The sequence below is a fragment of the Sciurus carolinensis genome, chromosome 17 (assembly GCF_902686445.1).
Source record: "Sciurus carolinensis chromosome 17, mSciCar1.2, whole genome shotgun sequence".
Taxonomy (NCBI): domain Eukaryota; kingdom Metazoa; phylum Chordata; class Mammalia; order Rodentia; family Sciuridae; genus Sciurus; species Sciurus carolinensis.
Window position 1 is genome coordinate 26390489 of NC_062229.1, and position 14896 is coordinate 26405384.

A 14896-nucleotide genomic window follows, 5' to 3' on the forward strand; every position below is an offset into this window, starting at 1 on the left:
CCAGGCACTTCCTGGAAATTTTGATTCCAGGCTGGAGTGGGACCCTGGCATCAGCAAGCGTGCTTAGAAAGCCTGCAAATGGCTGTCACTGTGAAGGCAGAGTTGAGAGATCTAAGAGAAATGTTCTAATTCTACAAATGAGAGGTGGGGGTGAGGAATTAGTTTATGACTAATTTATTCTAAAGGCTCTCTGGGGTGACTTTGAGGCATGGTTAGTCTGGAAGGCCTTGGTTCCCCGGAAATGGGGAGGTATTGGCTGTGTACTTCCTGAGGACAGTGGCCTGCCTTAGCCAGCTCCATCTTCTACACTCAGTGTCTGCATCTCCTCACATAGACCTAAGGCCCCTATGCACGCTGGGCAGCATGGGCAGGAAAAGGGTGTGGTTATGCTACACAGCATCCTTCCCCACCTCCCCTTTCCCTCCCTTCCAATCTATTTTTAAAATCTTAGGATGTGGGGTGGGCAGAAGAAACCAAGTTCCACCAGGAATAAGTTCACTCGCCTGAGGATGCTTGAGTCCCTGAAAGCTCTGGAAGCTTCACGGTCAATTCAAAGTCAGGAGACTGTACGTTGATAGGGAAAGATTCAGCAGCTTCAGTAAGAGGTCTGTGTCTGCAGGTGAGTTAATTATTGAAAGCTCTTCATTGGTCTTGTCCTGGCTAAGCCTTCTTTGAAGCACAAGCACAAGGTGATATTCTTTTAGACCCAGGGGTCATAATGAAAGTTAGATGATAAGGCTCACCATGAGCAATTCTGATGTGTGGTGACAAAAAGAAGGAAGACAGAGCAGCAGAAGGACCTTTGGAAGGGAAAATCTTCTAAACCCTTGTCTGGAAGCCAGAACTCTTGGGTCAGCATCTCGGACACACATTCAAAGCCAAACAAACCGGCCAAGACCCAGAGAGATTCTGGAACAACTAGACTGTCCAATAGGGGACAGAGTCTCAGGAGCAGCAACATTATCCTGCATCACATCCTGACTAGGAGGGTTTTAAAATGTGAAGCAAAACCAACAAGAGCAAGCCTGACTTGCTGGTACAATGCTCATCATGCTGAGCACACAGAGCGGTCCCAGCTTCTGAGAATACGCACGGCCTTCACTCACGTAGTCCACAAAGAGAACTTTACAGAGTCAACTCACGTCCCCCATTCTCTAAGGCTAAGCTGACCAATATGAAATAGTCACATGCGACACTTGAAGTTTTAATCAAAATTAAATAAGATAAAAAATTCAGTTTCTCATTTGCAATGGCCCCATTTCAAGTGCTCAGCACTTGTGGTTAGGGACGCTGTGTGAGCAGATAGAGAACGTGACCATCACCACAGAACATTCCATGGGAGGATGCTCTTTGAGACACTGGCTCCATACAGAAACCAGTCAGCTTCATGTTTAGGTCTAGAAAAACAGAAAATGTTTAGTCACTGTGGTCACTGTTAGTGTATCCCTGGGGTACTACCAGAAAGGAAGAAAACCCTGTAATTTGGCTGATTTTCCTGTATCTACTAACATCTCAACAACAACAAAAAATAGCAGCAGCTGTTATCTCTATAAATGTTCACCTTGTGCTATTTTGTTCTTTATTTTACTGTCGATTTTGATCGTGGCCTGGAAGGGAGTCTGCTGTACTGTAATATCCCAACTCTGTAAATACTGGGCTGAGGGGCATCTGAGAGAATTCACGGAGGCTGCAGCCTTGGTGGTATAGCAAGAGTCTCATGTGAGCTGAAAATTCTGGTCCCCACCATTATTTCCAGGGATTATGTAAAAATGGAAAAGCCTGATTATGGGGGTCTCTAGCAGGTTTCATATTTTAAGTCTTATTGTGAACTCTAACATTTTTAACAAGAGAGAAAAACACTTTTGAAGGACTTTTGGACAAGCACAGGTGTCAGCAGAGGTATAAAAGGAACACACCAACAAAACAAATAGCACGCAGAGGGTGTGGCCACGTTGATGGAGAACAGAACTGGCTGTGACACCGGACTTTCAGGTCCTTGGAGAAAGGAGTCACAGGCTGGGCAGTCTGCTTGGAGGAGACAAACCAAGTCCCTCAAAGACTGGGTTTTGCATGTCCATCTTTCACATCACTGTGACCTAAGCAGGCTGAGGCACAGCAAGATGGAGGAGGTAACTGAATCTGAAAGTGGGCCTTTTTTCACTGGATTTTTTTATTTCTAAAAATGAGAATTTCATTCCTTAACTACCCCCATACATCCAAACCAAACGACAACAAAAAATCACCACCAAATTCTGACATAACCACGAGAGATCTGCTATCAGTAAGAAAATAAACTGACCCCAGCATGCATCTCAAACAAAAACTAAGCAGGAGAAACAGTCAAGTCTGTTTTCTTTAATGTTATAGCATATTTGGTCATGTCTAAGTATAAGGTTTCTAGTTAAACAGAAATGGTTTTGTTTCATCTGTAATGGTACAGACACAGCTATCGATTAGTATAAGTATGAAAATATCCTTAATTATATAATATACTTACAGGATATACATATATTAATACATCAATAAGCATAATAATAATGTCACCAACTGACTGTGATCACAAATTATTCCTCCTTATACAGGCGACACAGATTCTAAAAGACACATGGAAAAGCGCTAAAGGTTTTTTCTGTTACATTATTTCCCTTAGTGAAACTAACTTACATAAAGCTTAGCAGTTACACAACCTAAACAAATTGTCTTGTTGATCTTCTCCTAGTAAGCAATTAAACCTGAAAAACTTTTTATTAAACGTAAAGCTAAATTTATTAAAAGTCATTTATCCCAAACTGCTACTTCGATGATAATTGAATTAGTACGTACACTGCAATTTTTCTTTACCCAAATGTGTTTTTTATTAAAGTGAAAAAAACCACCCATTTTTAAAAAGCATATTATCTTTAATCCACTGCATCAACCTCATTCTTATTTAAATCACTGTGGAAGAAAAACTAGTACCACTACTGTTCTTCAATTAAATGAACATAATTCTAAATACGCTGCATCTAAAGGCAGAGAACTCGGACTCGGGTTTCTGAAAGTGCTGCTGTTGTGAGGAAATGAAACTATAAGGGCCCAGTTATTTCCTAACCTCACTTTGGCATACATAAAAATCAAACCCTAGGGACTGTGGATGTGGCTCAGATGTAGCTCTTGCCCGCCATGTACGAAGCCCTGGGTTCCATTACCAGCTCTATCCCTTCACCCCCACCAAAAAAAAAAAAAAAAAAAAAAAATTCAAACCCTGGGAATTGTAATATCTATGTCTGTGAAACAGCTATAAATCACACTGTTTTTCAAAATTCACTTTGAATACCTTTTTAAATGACTTAAAAGTTTTACCAAGAACCTGGTGAGTATACTGATATTTTTAAAAATTCTATCACTAAGTTCTAGAAAAGATAGGTACTTAAGTTTGTTCTATTTGTCTTTAAATATTTTGCTTGTAAGAACTTGAAAACTGGCGATAAAGCAATCTATTAAAACCAAGTGTTTACATTACCAAACTGGGTGTTATGTGACCAAGGATAATGTTTAATACTTTTTAATCAGAAAATAATTTACGTAAGCAGGGTGGGTATAGGTTAGTGGCAGAGGTATCCCCAGCATGCATAAGGCTTGGGGTTTGACATCCAGCACTTCACAAAGAAAATATTTCATTAACCTCTACTTGGTTTATAAGACTTTATTAAGATAAACTAGTAACACTATCCAAAATTTAAGACTACAAGTAAGGCCTGTGAAGGTAGGTTTCAAACTCAAATTCTTTGGGATTTTTTTTTTTTTCTTTCCAGTTTTCTTTTTTTCTGTGATTTAATTTTTTTCCTTTTATTGGTAACATCCAATAAGTCCCTGTTTTAACACTTGCAGATATACATTTCTCAGTAGGTTAAAATTAATGAAGCTGATTCAAATAGCGGAGTTTAAAGTCCCTGTATAACCTAGCTTTTACTTAAAAACCTCGACAGTGGAATTTCCCAAGCATAAGCTATTAAATTGACTGCCTCTGTAAAAAGCTACATACTACAAATAGCTTCTGACTGGTACAAAACTGTGTGTGTATATGTAAGGGAATATACAGATGTAAGATTTTACTTATACAATACATTACTAAATGTGCAGCTTTCCTATAACTACATAGAGTTAAACCTCTGTAACTGATGAGTTCTCAGATAATACATTTTGTTTGCAAACTTTGCATTCCTGCTAATCAGAAACCTTAAAAAACACACCAGAAGCATTTTAGGGAAGCAGATGAATACAGGCACAAAGAAATTTTTGCTATGGAAAAAGAGCAGCATGATCAGGGCACCATGTCATCTTTTATATCTTCATAGACTCACTTGTCCTGTTTTGTATACTCGTTGTGATAAGTAGATTCTTCTGGCTATTGCATGTCACCTGAGGCTAAAAAAGTAAAAACCCTGGCCAACTGCACTTTAAAACATCTTGAATACTGCGCAGGAGCTGGAAGAGACATTTGTCCAGTGGTGTGTGTGTATGTGTGTGTGTAATTAAACTTTTTTGCCATAAAAAAAAGCAAATTAAATTTGATTAGCAAAGAGTCGATTGACTTCATTCACTTAAAGGAGACAAAGAATTCCTGATGAAATTTGGGTTGCAAGCTACCCAGTAGACTGGGAAAAATACAATACACCTCACACTATCCTGGGGTAAAGCAGGGGTCCAGATAATGCAATAGCTACTCCTTGTTCCCTCTATGGCCCAATTCCACACATAACCAGCAGCAATGGAGTCAGCACTCAAGTCAGCTCCAGAAAATGACCAGAAGCCCCACCATCCATAATCACTGCTCTGTCAGGACAATTGATTTTAAAGAATTGCATATGAAAGTTTAAAGTGCAATTTCTTCACTTATCATTTCAGGGGAAACTTCCAAAGAAAAAAATTAAAGACTTGGCTTTCCCAATGCATGGCTACTCCTCTGCTCTGCCGTTCTTAAACATAATTTATGTAAAGCAGGCTTTTCTCTAAATATACCATGCTTTCCCATATACACATTGAAAATGATATTTGCATACAGCGAGGGTATGCGCTGATACACACATGGTAAAAACTTAAAAAATATGGACTGCATAAATCAGGAGCTGATTTTAAATATACACCAACTTAAACAGATTTGTTTGCAATTTCTGAATTCCTCAGGTAGAAAAGATCTCTCTTGCTGGCTGTGGTTCTAGAAGATGTTTATACTCTATAAGAGTGTACAAGAATGCTTCCCACATAAACAAAGAAAGGAAGGTTCCAGGATCTTGGTATTCTAACCTTGCCTTTGCTATTAAATATCCGCCCGACGAATATGATGGAGACCAGCGAAATCAGTCTGTCATGCTACAGTAAACATGATATTCTGTGTGCTGCCCAAGACATTTTTTCTCATGCATATGTCGCCTGCCATTTATTATGAGATTTTTCCCCGATTGACACCCCATTATGTATATTCAGTCAAGCTCAAAGGAGATTTCAAGTGATCAATATACTATTTGTGCTGAAAGTCTATTAGCAGCTCTAGCAATAAGCTCTGCAGAGAAACAAAAATGGAAGTGATATTTAGTGAACTGAATTACATAGAAATCCATGTTTTGGGCAAGCGGGTAAAGACAGGAAGGCAGGAAAGCAAGGGACAAAGAAGGAAGGAGAGAGGTTTTCCTAAATAAAATTCAGATTTCTAGATTTCTGGTCACTAATGAAATGCATGAAATACCTGAGAATTCTTCAAAAATATCTTAAATTACACATTGAGATTTGCAAGGAAGGGAGAGGTCTAACTCAGCACTAGTCCCTTTCAGAGAACAAGTAGTTCCTTGTTTAAAGCGTCAGATTTGGAAGGACTTAATATCCATAAAATGGAGAAGGCAGATCCAACCCTAGAAAATCTGTAAAGCCCTGTACTATCCAACATGTTCCTGTGACACAGCAAGGACCTCCTGCAAATTTTAACACTTTCCACTTTATACCTTTTGTGTGCCAGATCCCAACATGTGACCTTCATCAGCTGGGCTACGGTACCTTGGTTAATATATGTGAGGATTTCATCTGACCCAAAATAACTACCCCTGAGCCTAGATGTGCCTACATATTGGAAAATATCAACTTGAACCAGGAGAAGATTAGAACAGGCAGGGCCACTCAGAAAGATGTGACATCTGGGGGAGATGCCAATTCCAGCATTACCCAGACACCAAAGGTTCATATTCTTTTACCCTGAAAAATAATGTGGTGGAGAGAGGCAGAGAAGGACACCCATCATTGGCTGTGGTGGCACACATGTAGTCACAATGCTGTGCAGTGAATAAATGTTCATCTAGGTTCCACATCCCCCCAGGAGAAGATATCACCCCCTTCCAGGTTCTTAAGAAGCTAGAGTCTTCGGTCGAAGGACGGATAAGTGGGAAGAACTGTTCTGCATAGATCGTCAAGAGTTATCGATATTTAATTATTTAGCTTGCTGAACTTACATTTTGAACCACTTTCAGGCAGAAGAGCAGAGTCATTACCCACTGTATCAGAGGAATACCTGTAAGACCAAAATATTTAGATGATTAGCAGTCTGGGTAGTTTGCAAATTCCATGAATAGCAAAGATGATTTGCAGTGATTTGAGATGCCTCCCAAGCTACATCTGAACAAAAGCTATTTCTCATAATATTTTGAGTCCTAAAACTGAGAGCTGGACTGTTTTTAAACTAGCAACCTGAAAGATGACAGAGGAAAAGAATACACTTCCTTACAAGAATAACTGTATTCATTCATTCATTCATTCCCTTTTCTGGATGCTCCTAAGTGTTAAGACACCCAAGTACAACAGAATCGAGAGGCCAACATCCACTAGGAAAGAGACAAATAAAATCCCTCCCCACTACTCTGAGTCTTGTCAAAATGAAGAATTGAATAATCCTAACTAGCAATTCTAGTTTGTGTAGGATGCATGTGTATGCGGCAAAATGTGCTCACCAAAGCACATTCTTCAGTTTTGCAGAGATATGTATGTGCGAGTGTTTAATGTCATATAAATTTAAAGGAGCAGCAATTTTCAAATTGTTTTTTCCAAAGGCTTCGTATCCCCTACTGCCTCAATCTAACATACACCGCCCAAAACTTTAAAATCTATTAATTTTTTAAAAAGTATTCATTTTTAAATACTTAAAATCAATGATGTTAGCAACGCTACAAACCCCTAAATTAAGCGGATTAGCAAACCATGTTTTTTTCAAATTCCTTATAAAACACACATACTATGACATCCTCACATAGAAAAGGGTAGATTCTTGTAGGTCAACCCTAAAAGCAGTCAAACATCAGCGGTTTCTCCCCATCCTAGAAAGTCCTCTTGTGGTAAAAAATGAAATCCGTTGGTGGGCTCCGGCAGCCCAGGTATTTATTCACCCAGCACATTCACTTCACCAGGAGGTGGGTGTTCTGGAATGCTCCTCATACAATGCTATGTGCATATTTACTGTCGGAACTCAAGGAGGTACTGTTCTGGAACCTTCTCACACTGCAATTAACTGTGCAAGTAGGCAGAGCCAACTTCCCCAAGATAATCACCACATATCTTAGGAAAAGACCCTCTTTGAAACTGGGCTGCCAGGGTGCTGGCATCTGAGCAAAGAACCAGATTCAATTGATTTTTTTTTTTCCAACTTGATTCACGAAGCCTCTGATGAAATCTATTTTGATTTTTAGAATGACCCGCATTCATAGGCAATTTATCTGATTGTGTGTTCTTGGTGACTCTCAAAGCCTTCTAGGTGCTAGGATTTGCAGGTGTCATTTGGGAATTTAAATGAGTGAGAAAATAGCCTAAGGGGGGGGAAAAAAAAAAACACACCCAGAAGATGGTTTCAGCAGCTTTGAAATTACATTATTAGTTCAGAACAGAACATGCAATTTTCATGGGAAGTATTACATTAGACTCCAATAACTGCTGAGATGCTGTCAAATGGTCACTACATTCAGATTTGGAAATGCGTTCATTCATTCTAGCCATCAGGTGAAAAGTATCATGTTCTCTTTAAATGATTTATTTACCTTTAAAAAAAAAAAGGTAAATAAACCAAGTGGGTATCTTTCTGAATTTTTTTTTCTTTTCTTTTCTTTTTTTTTTTTTTTTTAAGAAAAAGGAAAAAAAGTCTTTATATCCCTTTTCTTCTTGGTCAACCCTGATGTCTGCAGTAGACGATGCGGGTAAGCACCGCTATGATCAGAATGAATTGTGAATTCATAATCTCTCTTTTTCCTGAGTAGCTCGAAACATTTTCTTTCTCACAGATTTGAAATCTCCTTGCCTTGTTGCAGAAATGGCCTTCTTCTAATCTGATGTGACATGACTGGGTTCTGTTTGAAGGACCAGGCAGTGAAAGGTAGATTCATTCATCTATTTCTTTCTCCAGTTATGCATCTCTGTTCTCACTGAGACGCCAGGTGCTTGTCTACCCACAAGCTGGTTTATTCCATGCATTGCCTGAAAATGAGCCCCCTCTTTCTAAAAGAACTTACTTTTATAAAAACATTTTATTAAGAATAACACAGCAAAAATTATTATTTTTGGCTTCATGATACGCTTCGATATCTGTTCTTCCGATCAGGTCTTTAAGCCCCAGGATCTTAAAAATTGGGAAGCGGCTCTTGCTTTACATCTTTTTTTTTTTTCCCCATCAAAATCAACCTCTCAAAGTTAAATGTACATTTTAACAAGATGACGGGTGAAATGGAATTACACTGTGCTTTCAAGAACTACCTATGGATTAAAGCCTACCCTCCGAAATGTTAGTAATTATTTAAATAAAGGTAACACCCAAACCTAGACACTGCCCCTCCCTGCACCACTGCAATTGTTGAATTCCTTTCCTGGTCTTTCATGCAGATGCTCAGAAACAGGGTGGGGCCCTGGTCTTGCAATGCAAGGGGAAGGGAATCTGTGCTGTAAAGAAAACTCAATTAATCGTTCATATTCCAGTTTTCCAGTATTCTTCACAAATACCTTTGAAACAGTCATGATGTTAAGAGGGCCACTGTTTCTAATGTTAGGATTCAGCTTTAAACCTTTGTGTCAAACCAAATGTGCTGTGCACAAGCATGGATGACAGGTATCGAAAGGAAGGTGACAAGTCAAGGGATTGGGAAATACCTCCCTGGAGAAGAGAGGTGAGGGGAAGACTAGCTTTTCTGGGAATGTCTCTGGTGATACTTATATTAATTTATTTATTATTAATTTTTTTTTTACAAGTACAGTTCAAGTCTACAAGTAAAATCCCACCATGTTAAGCCATGCTGGTTCCCTTATGAGTCAGCAGGCCACTAAGCAGTCAGTCGGTACAGAAAGAGTAAATGGGCAAGAGCTGTCTTTGGACACACCCATTTTACTAACCCTGACTGATTTTTTTTTTTTTTTTAAATCATCTTTGGTGTCTGACAGACTAGCATCAAAAACTGTACCCTCCCAGCTCTATCAAGAAAAATCTGGCTCGGGTGTGGACCCACTACCCTTCAGTTCTTTTACTGGGTGCAATTGGATTAGAGCTTATTTCTTCCTAAATGGGCAACTCCTGCTTCATTTTCTCTCCAGTCTGCATGTTATCAGCTTGACATTCCCTTCAGTGGCATATGACAAATCAAATTGGCCATCATTTTGCACTCCTCAAAGGAGGATGTTTTCTGTTCCCCAGGACAGCTTCCTTCACTCTTACAACCATAGGCACACCAAAAAAGATCTTTTTTTTTTTTTTTCCCCTTCATGTTTTTGTTTGTTTGGAGGGGGGAGGCGGGGTGGTAAGAAATAATGGATAGATATAACTCACCATAAATAAAGGAAAGCAATGGATAGCCATAAAGCCAAAATACAACTTAAATACCTATGCCTTAAAGAATTCGTCAAAAAAGCTGATATTAGCTTGGAAAAACTTTACCAAAACACAAAGTAAATTATTTTTCACATCTTTTTGCATGATTCAGCACTTTGAATACTCATTTTTGCCAAAAAGTTAAAAGATAAAATAATATTTTCTGGATGCCTTAAAATCTCACACACTCTTTTAAACTGAACCAACTGCACTTCTGCTACTACAGGAGTAGATCAGAAATACTCAGGGCCACCGGTTTGTGCCGCAACGGCTAATGACCACCTCAGAGTCGCTCAATTTCCCTCTCTGGCATGTAAGTGGCATTTGGGGACAGAATGACCCGCCGCAGAGGCTTTGCCCCTTCTCGAGTTGCTCCTCCCCTGGCAGTTCCCCCCCCCCACACACACACACTGACAGGCACACTGAAATGCACCTGTCTAGCCCCTGACAGCTGCAGCCACACGTTCGTTCCCACCTGATGTCTTTTCAACCTTTGTCAAGTATCTCAAGACAAAAATTTCCCGAAGCCCTACCCCCCACCCCAAATCAAAGCTTTCGCCCAAGCCCCAGGCCAGTAGGAGGACCAAAAGGGCGAGAGACCTCGGAATCGCTCTGCAAGCTTGACCTAGGCATCACACGAATCCGCGTCCGCATTCGAGGACCCTGATGTTCCCTGCACTGTCCCCGCGGCATCCCACGCCCGCGCTGTGCACTCACCTGCCGAGTAGCGAGTCACAGCTTGGTGGTCCAGACTTCAACCCGACCTCGGCTGGCGAGCCTCTACCCTGGATGCGCTGGATGCTCCGGGGTGGCAGGGAGCACCGGCCGGCGGTAGCAGGGCGGTGGGAAGCCGGGAGCCAGCAGGAAGAGCGCGCCCGGGCGGGTCCGCGCCGAGCCCGAGCGAGCGGGCGAGCGGGGCGGGAGGGGCCATTTGTAACCGAGCAGACGCTACCACCGCCCCTTACTCGCGGGGGGCGGGGGCGGGCGGTCAGGTGACGGCGGCCCACCCTCCGCCGCGAGCCGGGTGGTTCCTGCCCGGGAGGAGCCCCCTGGCGCGCTCTGATTGGAACTCCCGCCGCAGTGGCGGGGGAGGGGGACACGTGACCGCCCTGCCGGGCAGCCCCGCTCACCCCACCCGCGATGGGCACCCCATCTTCCTCTTGGAAAAGCCGGGGGACACAGAGAAGGCGGGGGAGCACGCGGTGCAGGCGAGCCTACCAGCCCCTTTAGCCGCAGTGCCGGCGATCCCGGTCGCCGAACCCAGGGAGGAAGGGCTCCCACAGTAAAGCCAGGCTGCCTTCACTGTCCTCCCGCCCTGCCCTTGGCCGCAGCACCCTCCCTTCTCGGCTGCAGTACCCGCCCCCACACCTCCAGGCACGGACACTCAGTGTAGACCACTGCCACTCCATGGATGCCAGTGTCACTTAAGAGTCTTCTTTTTTCTTCCTCTCTTCCCCCACCGTCTCCCCTGTACACTGGCATGTTCCACCTAAGAGAAACTCACTGCGATGCTTGGCAGACACCGCCCTGTCCCAAGATGCGGGAGACCCCCCCCCCCAACCCCGACCACGCCCCAGGATGCCTGGGGCCTCCCAGGTCTTGATTCTGAGGGACTCGGGCCTGCTCCCTTGGAAGAATGCAGCAATGTAGTGGCAGCTGAGTCTCTGTCCCCTCCAGGATGCAGGCCGGATGCAAGGGGACAGGGCGGTCATCAGGGTGCGAATCCAGTTCGCAGCCTATGGGAGCATATTGCTAGTAAAGGTCAAATTAAAACACATAAGCTGGTGGCGCGGCAGGGACGCGCCACATGGCCGTGGGAAGCCCGGCTGTTAATCATCCATAACAAGCATCGCTTTTCTTCTGTGGGTGAATGGGGTCGTGCGACAGTACCCCACTCCCCGGAGTTGCGCGCTGTTCTAAGCTCTAGTTCTCCTGCACGAGTGGATTCCGCAGCCTTGCATTCCATCTCCCCGTGACCCCCTCTCCCGGCTGCACCATCCTTGATGGCAGGAATTCGGAGAAAATGCGGTGTCACGTCCGCCGGTAAGCCGGCGGACGCGTCTGCGCCAACCCCAGCAACACGTGGGGACTGTGAATCCGGAGTCTGCTCTCCGCTTGGATTGTTAAATGGGAATACTTATTATTTATTATAACCAAATTGGAGGAGACTCTGTCTCTACACTGGTTTCTCTCAAACTTGTGTCCAAGGGAGTTTTGTTCCTGATTTGGGCGGGGACGCGATTTCCAGCCCAGACCCTCTTGCGTTTTGCTGAGCCCTAGGCACCGATGGGGAGAGCAAGGGAGAAGACAACAGGCACTTGGTCTTTGGGTGTTCTGCCTTCCCTCCCTACTTCGACTAGTCAAGCAACAACTCGTTCTTGGTCCACAGAAGACCTTTCCAACAGGAATATTACTCTTAGACACTGAAGCGGGGAAACTTGGACCCATTCGTACCTGGGCTTCGCTGGGCATAGGACAAGTGTCAAGCAGGTTTACTTGGAAAGGGGGTTACCCTCTAGACAGGGAACCTTTGAGGATGCTGAGAATATCCATTGTTAAGTTGGGGATAGTAGTAGGGGAAAAACTAAAATAAAAAGAAACGACCCTATTAAATTAATAAGGAGTCCTCCCCCTCCCCCTTGCCCCATTTCTTCAAACCACAAAGGTTAAGGAAGTCCGTGTGTGGGGGGTACTTGATTTAAAAAAAAACTTTTTAAAATTAGGAAGGTAGGGAAGTTTTGCATTTCCAGGTGTTCATTTTGATGCAACCATCACGTTAAAATAGAAAGCTGGTTATAACAAGAGAATCCCAGAGCACAGGATGCAAAGAATTTTCACAATTAAAAATAAACTTCCTCCCCTGTCCTCGCTGACAGCTACTTCCGCATGAACTGGGGACCGAGATGGGGGGAGAATGTAGGCACTCCGGGTGCGCTGGCGAGTCGGCGGGGCCACTTGCTGTGGCACCTCCAGAAGAGGTAATTTCTGAAAAAATCTGATGGGAATCGAATTTAAAATCCATTCTCTGGGATGCGACGCCCCAGAAGCCGTGGCAGGCAGCTATCACAGTCTCAGTATCTCAAAGAGGTGTTTTTTAAACTTGAACTCTGGATCATTTTTTTCTTGAAATGCTTTGTCTTACACGTCTGGGAATTACTCTACAGGGTTGAACGCATCTCTCTCTCTCTCTCTCTCTCTCTCTCTCTCTCTCTCTCTCTCTCTCTCTCTCTCTCTCTCCACCCCCCCTCCCTTCCTTTTTCTTCCTCTCTCTCTCCCTATCTAACATACACACCCACTTGAAGTCCCACGTGGAGGGAGGTGCGTGGCGCCGGATCTCGGACTTTTACAAGCTCTGCCCTTGGGAAGCAGTGGGAAGGGGACAGCCTCAGTGTGGCTGCTGACGTGTGGCAGGTTACTCGGAAAGGCCCTCCTCCGGCTGCTTCGGGAGTGCGGAGCTGCTAGCAGAGGCGCCGGGGCGTCCGGATGGACGCAGAGCGGCGGATGCAGTGAAGGGCAGAGATGTCATGGGACAGCAAGACTGGAGAAGATCAGGCGGGTTCTCTGGATTCCGAGTTCATTTATCTACAGGGTCATGCTCTGTTCAGAAAATGCACGACACCCGAGAGGAAGTGAGTGACACTGACCATGTGTCCCTTCAGGGCCGAGTCGCTTGTGATTGAGGGGGTCTCGAGACCCCTGGTCTCTCCGCTCCTCCGCGGCAGAGGCTGACGCCTGAGCCGCCGCTGAGTCTTTGCCTTTAGCGTCCTCCGGTGGCATTGTCCGGGGTTTGAGGAGCAGAAACTGAGGACAGGAGCATCTCGCTGTGGGTTTGGAGTGACCACGCCTTCGGGTTGTGAATAGCTGCCTCATGGTGACTTGGGGGACAGGGAGGGTAACAAAATGGAGAATTTGTCCTGGTTTTTAACCTAAAATGAAGTTGGTAGTCCTGAGCACAAAAATGACTTTCTGCTAGGACCTTGGACCTGTGGGGGAGGGGTGAATAGTAGCTTTAGGACAACCCGGGATATGCCCAATTTACCCCTGTCCGGTCGCGTTCTCCGGAATTCTATCCAAGTGGAAGCGCCGCTGCACCAGAGGTCATCTCCTTGCATTATGACACCTGGAGGTTGTCCTCCAACCTCCAAATCCCCACGGTAAAATTCTTCCACACTGGCTAGAACCGGCAAGAGTCTGGGCCCTCGATCCTTTTCTTGGACCCCTTTCCTTTCTAGACCAGGCTAAAACCGGTAGGAACTGCAGTGCGGCTGGTGGGTACCTCGCTGCCCCTGCCAGTTCCTCCTTGCACCACCTCCTCCCAGCACCAAGCAGCAGCCTGCCAGGCGGCTGCTACAGTGGGGCCACAACATTCCAGTACTTTCCGCCCCCTCCCCCTCGGCCACACCTCAGATACTCACCTCTCCCCCGCCCCCTATTTTTTCCCCTGCGAGCTTCTGGGTCTATGGAAGCAAAAGTCCCTGTGCAGGTGTTGGGGAGCGCACACGACGGCGATCCGCAACCCTACCGATGCTCCAGCTAGGGGTTCACCCACTTGGAACCCGCCGGCTCCGGAAGGTCCCTAGCGCCAGTCTCTGGGTCTAAGCTGCGGTGTAGTAACCTGGAAGCCCCAAGAAGCTCCTGTTGGTTAATGTCCAGCCCACACTTTCTCCCAGGCCAGGGGTTTGGCCAGCTGGGAAACCCCTTCATTCCTAGCCTACACACTAGCATCCCTGGACAAAGCCGTCCGCTTCCCGATTTTCCACACCCGAGAGCGAAGGAGGCCCTGGCATCGGGGAAGAAACGCGCATTGAGAGCGCCTCCAGGCGCCGGGCCGCTGTGTGGTCCCGGTCCCTGGCCCTGCCTGCTGGGTTCTGGGCTGTAGCTGCGAGCGCCGCCTGAGCAAGGCAGTCACCGCACCGGCACCGGCTGCCACGGCGCTGCAGGAAGGAGGCCCGGCAACACCGGCTCCTATACACCCACGTGCCCCTCGTGTGCGCCCCAGGCCTGCAGATGCTACCGGGCTGGCGCCGCCAGGAT

At 45.0% G+C, this 14896-nt stretch overlaps 1 long non-coding RNA gene across 2 annotated transcripts in view; it reads right to left on the minus strand.

Moving 5' to 3' along the window:
- Positions 1 to 10735, minus strand: part of LOC124969538 (uncharacterized) — a 101695-nt gene extending 90960 nt beyond the window's left edge. For both annotated transcript variants that reach the window (XR_007105979.1, XR_007105978.1), the window contains exons 1-2: positions 10580 to 10735; positions 6480 to 6538 (exon numbers count right to left, since the gene is read on the minus strand). This is a non-coding gene — a long non-coding RNA (uncharacterized LOC124969538). The remainder of the gene's footprint in view (positions 1 to 6479; positions 6539 to 10579) is intronic.
- Positions 10736 to 14896: the final 4161 nt, after the last annotated feature.